Source organism: Diadema antillarum, unplaced genomic scaffold (genome assembly GCF_040938485.1).
Source record: "Diadema antillarum isolate AM-2024a unplaced genomic scaffold, OU_Dant_1.0 scf00000128, whole genome shotgun sequence".
In the NCBI taxonomy this organism is placed as follows: Eukaryota; Metazoa; Echinodermata; class Echinoidea; order Diadematoida; family Diadematidae; genus Diadema; species Diadema antillarum.
In genome coordinates this window covers 856,488-873,147 of record NW_027271017.1, presented here as the reverse complement: position 1 = coordinate 873,147, position 16,660 = coordinate 856,488, and the positions used below count along the sequence as shown (strand labels likewise).

Below are 16,660 nucleotides of genomic sequence, written 5' to 3'. Positions count from 1 at the left end.
GGCGGGTGAAAAAATAATACCATCGGCCGAGATAGTCCCGGAGAGTGGGTACCGGGTTGGTGGTCCGGGGGATCTCGCCAAAATCCCCTCCATCAACTATGGTTCTCTTCTGAGACTAGCTGGCTACCGAAATCGGGGTTAGGGGAACAACACTCGATCGAGCACGCCGGAGGGAGGGGAGAGGGTGGGGAAAAAGAGAAAGAGAGAGAGAAAGAGGGGGGGGGGGGTAATGTCCCTCAAAAAGGTTTGAGGGTTAAAAAATATGGATAATGGGAAGCGGGCTAACGATTACACGTCTCTACCGTCAAACGAGGGAAAATGACATATCATTATAGATGATGGAACATGTCCAATCACAAGTTTTGCCCATAGCATAATCAATGTTATATCAATGTCATAAGCGTAGTTTTATCACACACAAAAAAAGAATATCTTCAAGAGAAACATTGGAGAACTTCGTAAAAATTAGGAAAAATGTTTATATCTTTTGAAAGAATTTGCAAGCGTGTATGTTCGCTCAAAACTCTCATTTCCGTTTCACATGTGGAAGTGTGAGTGAACAATGTCTGACATCCAGTAAAACACTTCAATTCTTGAGAATGTCCAATTATTCATTTTACGAAAAGAATGCTAGGGGTTTTTTTTTGGGTGTGTGTGTGTGTGTGTGTGTGTGTGTGTGTGTGTATGCCATGCAAGCACGCCTTGATTTATTCATATTATGTATTTACCCTCTACATTTTATCAGCACCAGCCAACTGCTAAACCAAATAGCTCAACAATACCACTAAATAATCGGAACGAAAGAAAGCGAATACCAAGAGAAATTACATAATATTATCATCCACAAATTCACATAAATTACTATAGACATCGGATAAGTACTACGGAAAAACAAAACAGAGTACCTGACACAGTGTTCGCTGTTTTGACAACAATATCAGACATATTTCCTGGTCGTCGCTTGTCCTGATGTGTTCTTCGTCAGAACATGAATGGTTTTGCTGGGCAAAACCATGGTCAAACAATGGAACTACAGTAGCTCTATAGTCAAACTATTTACTGATCAAAGGTACATCAAATTATTGTCTTCATCTTATCTTCATCCGTTTAGAGGAAGAACCAAAGATATACTTGTTGGTCTGATGAATGCTGCTGCCTGACGACTTCCAGGACATAATACAAGGAACACCGCTTCCATAGTACTATACTAATCATAATTGAAATATTCATTGTGGCCTCTGCACTTGATGCTATTTGCTTTTATCCTGCTAAAGAAACAATTCATTATCGAAATATGAATAGATGCATCCAGGATGAGAATTATACGATCAGGAGATAAGAAGTATCGACAGTGGTGATAGTAGTGTTGGCTCTGACAGCGATTAAACCTCGATTAAACTATTACCTATCAAAGAATGACGATGGGACACACAGAGAAAAACGAAGAAAATACAACAATAACAGATGAAAATAACAATGAAGAAATCCTCTTATGCTTTTGATAAAATTGTAAAACAAACATTACGTTATGATCGGTGATTGTTCAAGACAAAAAGTAAGTAATTCCAGAACTGTTGCCATTACAAAGGAGCCACCCTTCTCTGTCTCATGAAAAAAATAGACAAATGTTGCCGAGAAAAACAAATAAGAAGATCGCAATGAGTAACAAAGTAGCTACAATAACAAAATTAGATTTGAATAAGAGATGCTAGAAACAGATAAGAATAATCACACTATACTGGTTGGTGTTTGTAATAATTATGTAAGAGAAGCACATGTCTTGATAAAAACGATGGAGTAGTATTAGGAAAAGAGTTTTAAGTAGGTATGCCTACACGTTGAGCTGCCAAGAGCAGGGAGAAAAAAAAAATCATTTTTTTTCCCCGTTATGGTTTTGCTAAATATCTATACTTTATAACAAACGTTGGGTTAACAATACTTTTCTAACAGAGATTCTATTTTTCTTTTTTCGCTTTTCCTCTCAAAGATTAAGATCGTACGCTCGATCTGTATTTTAAAACAAAAATCCCCTTCATTCTTATAGTGCGTTTTTTTTTCTTCAATTCAACAATCCAGTATAATAGTAAAATTTAATGATATGGCGGCATATGTCTTTTCCTATCCACTTGCATCGGGTTTTTTCACGGTCTGTTTGGTTTGACTGTTGTTCTTGTTGTTGTTTCGGACCACCAACTGACCAATGAAAAGTCATCATTCGACTGCTTCACACTTCTATCAACAACGATCTGTGACGCCTTACCAAACTATACAGACAACATACAGGTGTAACTTGTCAATCCCCGAACTCAATTTTGGCAGTGAAAGTGATATGCAAGTATTCTGCGTTAAGAACCGTCGCGACAAGCCGCGTTCTCGCACGATGAGACATTAATTTCGGCAATCGTGAGCGGGATGGACAAATCGACCTTCGCGACATGACTACCCAGAAAACCTGGCACGATATCGAGAATGTTGGTACGAGATCATCATGATCGCGGAATCTTCATTCATCGTGTAGAAAAGACACTGAAAACCATCACTGACCATTATTGTCAAAAAAACTAAACTAAAACAAGCCTCGTCAAAGCAGGTGACAGAAAGTGTTTAGAAGTATGAACAGGATCTGAGAAACACTCTTGTTAGAAATTATCAAGGCAGTTCACTCATGGGTTCATTACATTGTCAAATAATCCTCTATCTTATAACTTTCAAAAGACGACAATATGAATAGTTTTAGAACTTCAGAATAAGGACTTTTACAAAATCTACTCAAATTCATTTCAATTCTACAAGAGATAGATAGATAGACAGACAGATAGACAAACAGATAGACAGGCAGACAGACAAATAGAGATGGGGGCATACCATGCAATGTTATGATATAAGCTGAAAACCCCCCAAAACTGCATTAAAATTCATGTCCAATCGTTTTGTTCAGATAACAGGGTCTTACAAAAACAGTCCTTATTTCTTGTAACATGTAAAGTATGCAGACGATTGTGAACTACATGATGAATGTAACGAATCATTTAGTATTCAAAACCCAGCTGTGTAGATGAAAAGGTTATATAGAATGGTCTAATGCGTGTTTTTTTTTCTTCCTTTTGATCTCGTTTTGATTTGTTCATATCCTGTACCCAGCTCGTGTTGTGGAAGAAAGACCAGATTTGAAGGGATATTACTGCATGCTGTTAATTCGTGATTCGGTGCACGACAGTCGGTGTCACCGCCGAGATTATGATTATTAGTAACATTCGTGTGCTTACTCTCACCTTGGCAGGAAATAGCGCCCTCATATTCGTGAAATAGTCTCCTTGCGCTAACCTCGAAAAGCGTTCATCCGTGGGTATCTGAAAATATAGCCAAACCATGCGAGATGTGTGTCAAAATCTTGTCGATCTAACGCCTCACTCATTAAAAAAGAATTATTCTACTCTAGTCCTACCTTTTCCCCAAGATTAATTACACAAAAACAGAAGGTTACTCTAAATGTATAACCCCCACGTTATGACTTCTGTGCAATTGTGGCCTCTCCAATAATATGACATTTGACCTTTGGCACGTCAGTGAGGTTGGAGTCAAACGTGGACATTGTGTTGTTGATGTTGTTGTTCGTTCCAAGTTACATAAGTTGTCATTCAAAAATACGTTTAAACTCATTGTCATCATTCACATAGCGAAAATATCTCTAAATGGTCATAGTGTAGCCAAATCAATTTAATTTTATTCTTAACAACAATGATTGTGATGGTGTAAAGAAATACGTCACATTTCATTCATAATTGATACTTAAGATCTTACATATATTTATATATACATTACAATTGTGTCTATTCTATTCCTACTGTCTAATAACATGTGAGTGAGAGGGAAAAGGGAGCTAACTTTCACAAAAACATTGTCGAAATAATCATTTACGGAAGACTTGCCGCAAAAGAAAATACACAGGAAACAAACCAAAGTAATAGTCATAAACTGGTAATAAAGTCCCTGTGACCCACCTCAGTGTGTTAACACTATACAGGGTCACATCAATCCCACACTATCCTACTCGTGTGCCGTGTTTTATAGCCGCACGCACGGACGATAACAGGTCCACACATTACCATAATCCTCCAACCGACACATATTAATGGACGAACTTGTCTCGTCTGCCTAGTATTTCACCTTCCGTGTATAGAGCGAGCCTCCGTGAACTCGAAGATATCCGAGCCGGAAATATATTTAGAATGCTTCAGCCATGGGGGGCAACAGTTTCATAGGTTCAAGCAACTCTAAAAATCATGTTCTGACAAAACCCAACACTGCAGTAACCGTTGCTCTGAGCGTTTCACTTAACACATGTTTTCGGTCAATACTACCTATTAAACCTGTCCCAGTGGCTTTACAGAAGTTTCCCCAAATCAACCTTAACACTCGAAGATCAAAATGTGGAATAACTTTAAGGCAACTTGCTTCTTGTGGCCGTCTAGTCCCTTTGTCAGTGATCTTCTCATCTATCGCCAACGGCGTAATGAATCATATTATATCACACAAATTGTTTCTGTCATACATTCTGGCATTTCCGTCCTCATCACCCCCCCCCCCCCCCCCCCACTCTCTCTCTCTCTCTCTTTCTCTCTCTCTCACACACACACACACACACACACACCAGTCACACCATCACACACAGCAATCCAGCATTCACATACAATACCCAAATGCAATAATACAGACATAGTCACTCCATAAGGTCTTTGCTCACACGTGACATTGTCTATAAAGCTACCACAAAATGATCGACTTTTTTTGTGGATACACATCAGTCGAACGCGATCGCACAAAAAGCGCACCCGCACATTTTAAACATACAAACACGCAAACACCCATGCAGTGCCACTACCTTTACCAAAGCAGCTTTAGATTTTGGTTTGTTTTCCGACATCCCATAATAATTACATGAATACCAACTCCGTGCTGTGCTGAAAGACATCATCATAGCTTTATACTTTATTGAACACTGTGAACGTCAACGCATTCTATGTTTTACTAGGTACTTGTAAAATGTCAAATGTACTGGCCATTTAGGGGACTCAATGCCTACTATCTGAACAGTGATGAGCAACATGTATACACACAGCTTTGAGCTTAGACATTATCATAATGACTTTCATTTTGCGGTGGCCTGGCGAGGTGTAAGAACACTTGCACGTGATTTGCTAAGCAACACATTGGCAATGCGCAATTTAGGCTCACAGTAAATGCTGAAACGTGCGCATTTTCCGTAATCATCAATGAATCAGTTAATGTGCACTAACTGTCGAGTATCACGCGGAAAGCCACATCTCAACATAGTCTTGAATAACACAGGCTTCAACATGAACGTTCGTGGAGAGCTAAAGAGTGAGAATGTTCTCTATAAGAACATTGAAAGGATTTAATGATTCGGACTGTATTGACAATGTATTTCGGCTTTGTTTATTCGGCTTAAAATTAGCTAGATTCGGCTTATTTTAACCCTACATGGGAAAAAAAAGTATATAAACAAACTTTTGTGCATATTTTTTTTTAAATGATGTACGTGTTATTTAAGCCGTGTGTACAATAGGCTTTTCTTTTAAAAAAATTACAGTGTGCTACACAATTTAGCCTTTAATCCTTTCTTTCGTACTAAATGATATCATTAAAGATAAAACAAAATGCAAACTAGTTTGAGTATCATGAATATCTAAGACAGGCTGTAAAACTTTCTCAAATTTTAAATAATCATTCTGCAAAATAAATCATCTAAATCTTAGTTTTGTAGTGCCTGAAATTGGTCACCCATAATACCTTATGACACTTTCATACATTCCTAGAATGAGGTTTAATGTGCTTCAGCAACACCAGCGCAACAAGTAAATGTATGAACGTCATAAATGAAAGGAAAACTAATAAACTTTAAAATCTCTATAATGCACTTTACATAACGCACATAGTCTGGTTTGAAAGGTCGATAGACCTTTGTAAGAGTAGTGACCCTGCAATATGATATTATGTGCATTATATCTGGCTTCAAGAAAAGCTTGTAAAAAGCAACACCCCAAAGACAACAACAAACACAACCTGTCATTACATTCTCTTGGAGTTTCGTGAATAGAAGACAACAGCCATTAAACAAATGCGAGCGGACACTTCCCAAGATATACAGACAAGCTATGAATAAGGATGGGCAATCGAGGTGAAGTGACGATCCGTTAACTCCATGGAACTTAATCACGTGACTACTGCGTCTTACAAACGCTCATTCACAACGGATATTAATCTCAGATAGAACAATTAATCATGGCAGACATCAACGCACAGAACTCGCAATAAATGTCACTAGGGATAGAAGATGATTGGAGATAAATTCGGAGAAAGAGCAAGAGCGGAGAGAGACGAGGGAGGGATGAGTAGGAAGATAAAAAAAAAATACATCTATTTATTCGAACAGCGATTGAATACCAAATGAGGTGAATCAGTAGGGTTCTAATAGCTTACTTTCGGTCTTGATCTCCGTGGCGATTACGTTACGCGCAAAGTGTGAAATTCAAAATCAAATCGATGTGATGGGATTCCAGGGCGGGTGTCAGAAGCGTGTGAAATAGTGCAAGCAATATCCGAACAATTTGTCTCACCCCTAATTCCAGAACGACAGGATCATCATTCAGACTTCATTCACAAAGCCGATTTCCCCCCTTTACATTTCTTTTTAATAAGTAATACATTCTTAAAGCAGAGATGTCCATCCTACGATTCGCTCAGCTCTCCTCTTAAAACATTATACCCATTCCGAAGGAAATTTACGACTATTCCATATAGCTGATACTCTTGGATGATGTCACCTCATCGGGAGGAAGTAAGGGAAGAATAAGACGCATAAAACTGACATAAAAGCCTTTAATAAAACCCGTGATATCACAATTCGGATCTTTCTCAATAATTGACACTGATAACCATCAGTAGGTGATAAAGTTTTCTTTTCCCATAACTTCTTCCATCACCGTTGCGCGCATAAACATAAGTTATATTTCTGGGATTATGAAGATTATAACAGGAAGATATCAAATATTATAGATATCAAGCTACTACTACCATTCATTATCATTATCATTGTAATTATTATTATTATTATCATTATTATTATTATTATTATCATCATTATTTTCATTATTACTACTACTACTACTACTATTACTACTACTAGCTGACTATTATTATTATTGTTATTATTATTATTATCATTATTATTACTATTATTGTTATTATCATCATCATCATCATCATCATCATTATTATTACTATCAACACTGTTGTTATTACTGTTTCCTATCTGTATTACTGTCATCATAACCACTGACACCACAGTTATTCATTATTTATTTGCATTTATAAAACATTTTATCAATTTCAGTGAGTTGCTAGTGTGTTTTCTATCTTGCTTTTAAATTAATTGAATATAATATAAAACAAACAGGACAGTATACACTACTTGCGATAAATCTAGAAGTTAACCTTCGTCTTAAATCTTCTTCCTCTTCTTCTTCTTCTTCTTCTTCTTCTTCTTCTTCTTCTTCCTCTTCCTCTTCTGCTTCTTTTATCACTGTCATTATAACATTCATTATCTTAATCACATTCATTACCATGATGGTCTTTTCTTCATCATATCTGTCCAAATTATCCACCTAGTTGTGCCACGAATGATTTACCTCTTTATAACTATACCCCATCTGCTACAGTCACCCTTTTTTAAAGTCATCATTAACATACAATCCACAATCTACTAATAAACAACATTTTGACAACAACATTTGTAGACAACCCTTTTGCACAACATACATCTAAACAAATCACCACCAAGCTATGCCAAAACAGCTACCAAACAGGTGTTTTATTTAAGAATCTAAACATCTATCAAGTACCCATATCATCTGACATATTCTTCCCTATACCCACAGACAGACAAACTAACAAAGACTTTAGGTCCGAGGTGAAGAGGGCTCTACTCTCACCGAGACAGGGAGAGTTACCCGAGACAACCTTGTATGTTTCGCTTCAATTGCTCTCAAGCACGGCAAATTGTCGATAGTGTGGGGAAAAAAATCATCAGAATCACTCTCTGCGCCTTCCTCCGAGTAATAAGAAACATAAAAAAGGGACGAATAATTTCACCCCCTTTTCAAAACACTTAACACCACGGAGGGGAAATAAGGGAAAATAATGGCTAGTTTTGAAGAAAAAAATGAAGGAGAGAATTCTTGGTTGTTATTTCAATATCTCTTGGACGCCTAGAAGTCGGCTAAGGCTAGGCGGGCATCTTCCAACGTCCAGCGATGACATAGGGGTTACTTGAGGTCATGTCTTTACGTTGTTCATTTTGTGCTTCTCTTTCTGTAAGAGGGCGCGAGGTCGGATGTCAGCCAGACTCTCTTTCGATTTCTCTCTTCCAAAACTTCTCTCCTTTTCCACGTTCCCGGTCCCTCCGTGCCCACCTCGAAATATCGCAGACTATACGAAGGGCGACCCCCTCCCGCGTACCAATTCATAGACCTCAAGTCCGCAAATGTGGCGCGGATTATCGTAAGAGGTATCGGCTTTCTACAGGAGCTTATTGGGCCTGATTATCGTGATCCGGGATGGTGGAGGGCATCCCAGAGCCCTCCTCTCACAGCCCCACCCCACCCCATCCTCCACCCTAGCTGTTTCTTCCACTAGTCCGTTCCCATCTCATCACATCACAATTCGTTTCTCTCTCCCTTTTTTCTATCTTTCTCTTACACACACTCACACATACACAATATACACATAACGCTTTCTTTTTCGTCCACCACAACCGCAAGAATGCTGTTATGCTTTGTCATTTCTGTGTATTGGGGTTGAAAGAGGTGAGTTGAGTCTACAGAATATTTTGAGCTGTCGTGTTTTACTTTGACAGCGCAGAAGATAGAAAGCAGGTCTCCAGATATATCCCGGCGATGGGGGGGGGGGGGGAAGAAAGTTTTCATATTGTGTTTCTTTTTGTTTTCATTATGAAAATACATGTTTAACAGTTTGAAACAGTGTCTTAAAAGTCTGCAGAACGCACTGACTAAATTGAAGTGAGAGCACAAATATGAACTTTATAGATTGGAATTCAATGTCGAGAGTAGATTAAAAAATTCCATCAGATTTGGATTAATATTCAATTGAGGAAAAATGGGTCAACTTCCATTTATGAGGTGTCAAAAACTACGAGCGAAATTATTTCTCGGTAATCTGCATTGCCCCAGTGATTGAGAACGAAGTGAAACAAAGTTACTTTGAGCAAATGAATCATCTCTGAGAAATTTGTAGAGAACAGCAACGAAAAATCAAAGAGTAAATATATAGGACTATTTAAATATAAGCAAATAATCTGATAAGCCTTTTCGTGGCGTCTTAAGATAGCGACTGTTCCTGTCACGTGATATAACTGTTACTGTCACGGTATTATGACGTCACTGGTGGGGGTATTGATCGTCGGTTTTACACATTCTAAAGATAACATATCTCGTATTAATTCTCTTCTCTTGAAAGGAGCATTTCATCCATCAGATTTCCTGAAGCTATTCCCAGGACACAGTGTGTTTTATAAGATAAACAGAACTTGAGGATTCTAAGGTCTTGCTTGTGGCACACATGAAAGAGCTATAGATAGCAGAACAGTGTGGTTATCTGGTGTACGATGTGAAGATGAACAACACGAGTGAGATCAAGGTCACGTGACGAACACAGCCACCTTGAAGCATATCAACCTCCACGAGACAGCATCAAGTTGTACTGGCTTTTACGCACCATTAGCTTCTTGTCATGTAACTGGTCATTGCTGGTGTTTCGTTTGTTCACTTCACTTCACTTCAGTTTATTTCTGCATTCCATTTTCTATGCAATATATAAACAAAATTTGACAGTATGCCACAAGTTATACGAATTGTTCCAACGCATTCATGCACATGACGGAGGCATGAGGGAATACGATCGTATAAAGAAAACATATAAAGAAAAAATATAAAACAATGTCATATTGAAGGTACAGTTTGCGATAAAGAACACTTTGAATTAAGTTTAAAGAGAGAGAATGAAACTGGAAATGCAGGCGACCATCTTCATTAGCAGAGCAATTTTGTGGGCACTATATTTCTCTCCAAGCTTTCATCTATCTGCATATTTCATTCATAAATAGGTTTTTAGAAACAGCCCTAATTACATCCCCATGATTATTCATATGGTATGATTATAATTACACGTACCGTGCACAAAGTGCAATTGTGAACATGAGGCTGAAAAGGTGTCTTTTGAGGAAATTCTCCGGGATGTTCAATCAAGTTGATTCACTGGCGCAGAACATACTCAAGATTGATAGCTAGTTAAGGTGCCTATGATATCTATGTTGTTACAAATCCTTTGATGCAAAAACTCTGGTAAGCCTTTCATTTTCAACATAACATTCCCCTGCTTATTATCATCACACAAATACATGAGTAATGTTTGATTAAAAAGATAGAAGAATCAATACAATGGAGAATGGAATTAATCTAAATTCTCTTTTCGAAGGCGGATACCCAGAGAAAAAAGCTGTACACGACAATGAGTAATGCCTGTAGTTTATTCATCGACGATCAACGACTCCTACGAAGGGGTGTGCCATAACCCGTGCATTCTTTGTTTTGTTGAATACCTCTAGGAAAGCAAAGAAATGTAGCTCTTTGGCAAGAAAGATGGTTAAAAAAGGGACAGAAATTATCTCACGTAATAAATTCACTACACCCATTAATGAACGTGCGCAGAACACTCGAAAATCCCTTTCTGAGCTTGTATGTTTGCGTGTTATGCCTAAATCAAAGATGGTGATTAAATGATGAAAGTTCACAGGAATGTCAGTATATTCGCTCCCTGAAAGTCCAGGTATTTCACTTGTATAGTGTGTGGTGAAAACAGATAAAGTCAGAACACGCGTATAGCAGAAACCATTGAGAAAAAAAAAGCCAAAGCAAAATATATCAAAATGTATTTCATTACTTCTATTTGGACGAAGAAAACACTGTGCGCAGGTAATCAGTACTATGGTCTGGATGAGAAAATCCCTGTTACACCAACAACTCTGCGATGTAATCACTTGTTTTCACATCTTATTAATGCTACACGAAAAAAAATGTGTCTGATTCGGGACCAACTCAGAGAAAAACTTTCAGTTGACCCATTTCTATAATTGGCCTGATGTCTTAATGACCTGAATAATTTCCTGTAGTTTTTCCAAATCTACATGATTACGACGAAGAATATAATGAGAGCATTACATCTGATATCCTACGCCCTTTTCCTGTTTCCTCTCGAATAAACTTGGACTTACAAATACTAGGAAGGGGGAGGGGTTAGTGCGTTTATATCTATATTTGATTGACATTCATATGAGGTAATTTTTAAAACTGAAATTGTATAAACATTCATAGCATTACCAAAATATTTTCAGTTGCGTTACCATTTTGATCACTTATTAATTTTACCACCTTTGTGATTTTAGAGGTGTTTTGTTCTTGTTGTTTGGACGGCGAACACTACCAAAAAGAAAGCAACAAACACGACAAACATACCAGCACCTATTATATGTCCTACAATATTGATTAAGATTTTTCATGCAGGCCTAATCTATTTTAGTTGTCGGTAAACCAGTTATGACAATTTAAAAAAGGACAAACAGCAAGAAATTTTATTGTCAGAAATTTAAACAAGGAAATAAATATCACTGCAATACACGTATGGTGGGCGGAATATATTTATGTTATAAATTTTGGGTAGGATATACTCTACAAGTGTCACCCAAAGATGGATGCCATTTCTCCTCTAATTCAGCGAAAAGGTAAGCGATACCGAAGGATAAATCTTGAAAAAAAATATGTCCAGGTCTTGAATTATTCAAAAGGAATAAGGACTAGGAAACTGAAAATCCATAAAAGACAGGGATTTGTTTTGCTGAATTTCATAACAATGGTAGCTTATAACGGAAACTTTTTCATCAAGTGACTCAATCTGTATTTTCATTTCAAGCCTACGTGCGGTTTCCATAATGTTGCCTTTCGCCTTTTCATATGTATGTGATTGATTATGCATTTATTATTTTTTTGTCGTCTTGTTTCTAGGAGAAAGATAACTTCGTCCTACATGTGTTCAGGACATCGTATATTTGCGTGTCAGTAGAATAATAAGTTAGCAAACAAAATTGATCAGACACGCAGATAAACAAGGATAAACCAAACACAAAAAACCGAAGACTTCTACCAAAATATGCTACTATAGAACATTAAAAAATATTAATCTATTTAAACATGAAAGCATACCAAGGATTATTCCCGTACTGTAGTGTCATGGGTATTTCTGCTGGTAGAGAGTAATAGGTCGTTCACACGCCACCTTTGCGGGATAACCGCCATGGAAATCGATGTTGCAGGCTTTAGGACTTAAAATGGTTTTACATGTTATGTAAAGTCATGTGATAATTCACGAAACGTGACTTCACGCTGACTTTATACATGCAGATGACTAGATTGAACTCCTACTGGAAGTGAGCAACATTATTATACCAGGACAAATTCATTTATTCTATCTTTAATTTTCTATCGCCCTTACAGTCGTGTAGAAATGCTACAGCTGTCTATTTATCCATCCATCCATCAAGCTATCTATCTATCTATCTATCCATCTATCTCCCTTTCCGTGTCTCTATCTGTCTGTCTGTTTATGTATCTATATATTTATACCTAGAAGTATAAATATTATGATATAGATTATGTATATATTCATAAACATATATCTCGACAAATGGGGGAGAGAAATATAGACAAACATATGAATACAGATAGATAGATAGTATAGATGGATAGATAAATATTATAGTATAGATAGATAAGATAGACAGATAGATAGATAGATAGATAGATAGACAGATAGATAGACAGATAGATAGATAGATAGATAGACAGATAGATAGACAGACAGATAGATAGATGGATAGATAGATAGGTTATGGATAATTTCAAGCTACCAAGAAACTCGTGTATGTTGCTTCTGAATGATGGTTAGATCATCCTATGTTTATCATAGCAGGGTGTGCAGCAGAGAGGGGAAGCCCCATGGCGTTCTTTCCACACTGGGAGATCCACGCATTGGTTGGTGTAAGCACAAGAAACGCGTACGCAAAGGATTACTATACGTGTCATCGCGTGTTGCAGATCCTATACTTCCAACACCAATGCCACCATTATACAGCTGACGTACAGTCTATGGCAAACGTGTATTCTTTACCCCCATGTCTATAGCAGATGTATGTTGTTTATCCCAGTGTCTATAGCAAATGTATGTCGTTTACCCCACTCCCGACTGTTTCAACGGGACCCCCAAGTGCAAATATACAGATTTATCATTCTGTTTGGATGTATATTGACTTGTCGATGATAATCGATAGGTCGGAGACCTCTTCCTGCAATGTACACGGTATAGCTATGTTTCCATAAATCTATATTCAGCTGCACGTGTGCTAAATTGGGTGTTTTATATAGGCTTTTACTTTTTGCGGCTACATATTCCTTTTCAAAATGGTAGACTGTGAGTCATTACTCAATTAACGATGCACATCTTAACGGAGCTGAAGGGGAATATAGCTTGAAATTGTTCCTCTGATGGTCGATGAATTAAAGCAAGTTTGAAATGACGAGAAATGAGAGCATGTCTTTAATCCCACCACAGCTATCTTTACCATGCATGCCTCACAAGATTTGTTGTATGAACTTCCGTCGATCCCTACTTGTATAAGTGGTGTTGAGAATATCGCTGGATGCTTGCGTGGGATTGAACTGGTCAAGTTCTCCATATAAACTCCTGGTAGTCAAGACTCATTTTTCCCCCTTTTCTCTCTTCTCTTTTTCTCTCTGCTTGTCTTCGTCTTCTTCTTCTTCGTTTTCCTCTTTGGCACCTTTTGACCCAGATTAGAGGAAAGAGAGAAGCCGTGACGCCACTTCAAAATTAGTGAAAATGTTGGTGCCGTGACAGTCTTGAAAATCGTCTCGAACTGCAGGAGCCCCACTTATCACATTATACGGTCACAATGCCTGGCCCATTTTTGCGGGCGGATCCAAGCCAACCCCCTTCTACGGGGGCATCACCTGACGCAGTGAGCGAGCTCACCAGGCAGGTTGCAGGAGCGCGAAGAAAAAGCGAGATTTTTACCCACCCAGAATTTTGCGATTCTCAGGTTCGTTCATCGTCTGGGAGAGAGAAAATGTAGCAATTTGCCTTTTCACACCACTTGGAAAGATACTCAGTTTGGGAGAGGACACGTAAAGGCATATTCACACCTCTGCTCGACAATTGTGTCTGGTAGATCAGTGCACCTGTTTTAAGACCCATTATCTTCGCTTATCTTGACTAGACTTCATATGCTGCGTTAATATACTCCGCCCAGTTGCTTTCAAAAGACGCCCGGAAAGGGTTGACCGTGAACGCTGGTAAAAAGTTTCCAACAAGCGGGATCGAAAATTACATGCTTCCTCCTTTTACGGTTGCTCGCAAAGGCAGACTTTCTATGACGTCACAGCTATAACCACGTTTGCCCTCTGTCCAATTTCACCGTATTCATGTCTGTGCGTCATTTGCTAGATCTCGACCTAATCATTCAAACTATTATCTCCCCATCGTGGTATTGTGAAGAGCATAACAATAAGATCATACCGTGGACCAAACATCTCCCTTCAATCTCGAATCAAACAAAATAATCAAAAATCCGTAAAGACTGTGAATACGCGAAAATTATTTCTTGTAACTTATGACTCACGCCGTTGACTTCGCCAGATATGCCAGTCTTTGTAGTCAAAAGGGAGAAAATGCAGTTTCCCGGTGATATGTAGCACTTGAAAAGAATGCATACCTAGGACAGCATGTGTATCATTTTCACCAGGAAAGTACCAACGACTTGCCAAGTTTGTGTAGGCTCAATCCATATTCTATGTGATGCCCGCCTTTACAGGGGGTCTTTCCCCCCTCCTTTCCCTACCAAAACGCTCGGTGTTTCCCTTACAGATGTTCGGGAATCATATGCCAATGCCGAGGACTAGAATCAAGAGCACATGACTGGGAAAAGAGCGGGAAAGAAAGGGAAATATTGGCACGAGGTTGGGAATAAAGCTGTGTGCCTGCTCATTGCTTCTGATGGCAGCGGCCGGTTGCGGTGCGTAACTGAATCCGATCGGGCAAACTCCGGGCTGCAAGTCGGCCGTGATGAGTGTCAACACGGAATAGTCGAGCAAACGGAGCGGCAACATCAAGGAAAATCGCGCAGACGACATACATAAAAGCGCGGCAGTGCACACACACACAAAAAAAAAAGTAGAAGAGAGAGAGAGGGGAAGAGAAGACGAATATGGACGAAAATGAAATAGAGGGACAGAGAGAAAGTTGAGGTAGAACGGATAAAGAATGGGCAACAGAATGATATTATTCGATACATCAGAAACTCGTTATGAAAGCATTTTGTAAAGTTCCCCTTCTGTGTAATCATTTTTTCTATAGACTCTAGTAGATACATTACAGTTCCAGCCCCACATTCCAAACAGCATGTAGATATACACATCGTACGCCTACGTTAACCCCTTCTGTGCCATAGACTTTGGACAGAGTGTACAAAGCTATGTGGTTTTCTGTGTCAGTTGGCAGGCAAAGCACACATAAGGGTTAAGACATCCCTTTCGATGAATGGCAGAAATGGTGATAGATCGCTGTGCAACACGTCGCTGGACGATTTATCATAGATGCAGCTGTAGGCTACCCTTAACATGTCCCAATAGCAACACCGTAGAGAATTCCAATCCAAGGATGCAAATTGTATGTGGTCAAACGCTGATAGATGTAGGCTACAAGGGTCTGTCTAATTGCGCTAGGCCGATGATTGTGACGCTTAGTGCACATAACATATTCTACATGAATGAATGTGCATCCATTGGACAAGTGAATGAAGCAGCCGCTGCATCGTCGTTTGTTACGTCACCTAAAAAGAATGATGCTTTCCATTTCTATTTGGAAGGAGATGAGAAATGGTAGAAATCAACGCGGTGCCGACGACCACGTGTAGAAACAAGGCAAGAACGCACAGCAATGCAGCATTAGACCTTGACCTCATTATGCGTGTGTAATCATCACAATTGTTCCCTCTCCCGCACTCAAATCCCCTTAAAATTAATATTCGTAAATATTGAACATCGCTGTCTGGTTAAGCCCCTATATTACGCATCGCCATCGCGAGAACTCGGCGTCTGCAATTGCATTGTGGGATAGCTCCTGCTGTACGTATTAAGACCAGTAATGACTGTAAGCCTGGTACGTTATGTATCCTGTCCTGATTATTCTGTCATTTTCATCTTCCTTTTCTTTTCTCGTGCGGCAAAAACCATAATAATTGCTGAGAGCAACAAGCCATAGTTGGGCATAGATTAAGCGAGCTGTGATAAGCGAATCGTTCACATTTATTTTCCCTGGTAAATAATACGAGGAGGGGGGGGGGGGGGGGGGAGAGTATAGCACTGTGAAATACACGGCCGTTTATGAGTTCCACCACCTGCCCCGTTGCGATCCCTGCACTCACGCATCCTTACTCTTT

At 38.9% G+C, this 16,660-nt stretch overlaps 1 pseudogene; it reads right to left on the bottom strand.

The window, feature by feature from the left end:
• The window catches only part of LOC139720462 (transcription factor AP-2-alpha-like), a 141,688-nt pseudogene that overhangs the window by 104,841 nt on the left and 20,187 nt on the right, over positions 1-16,660 (bottom strand).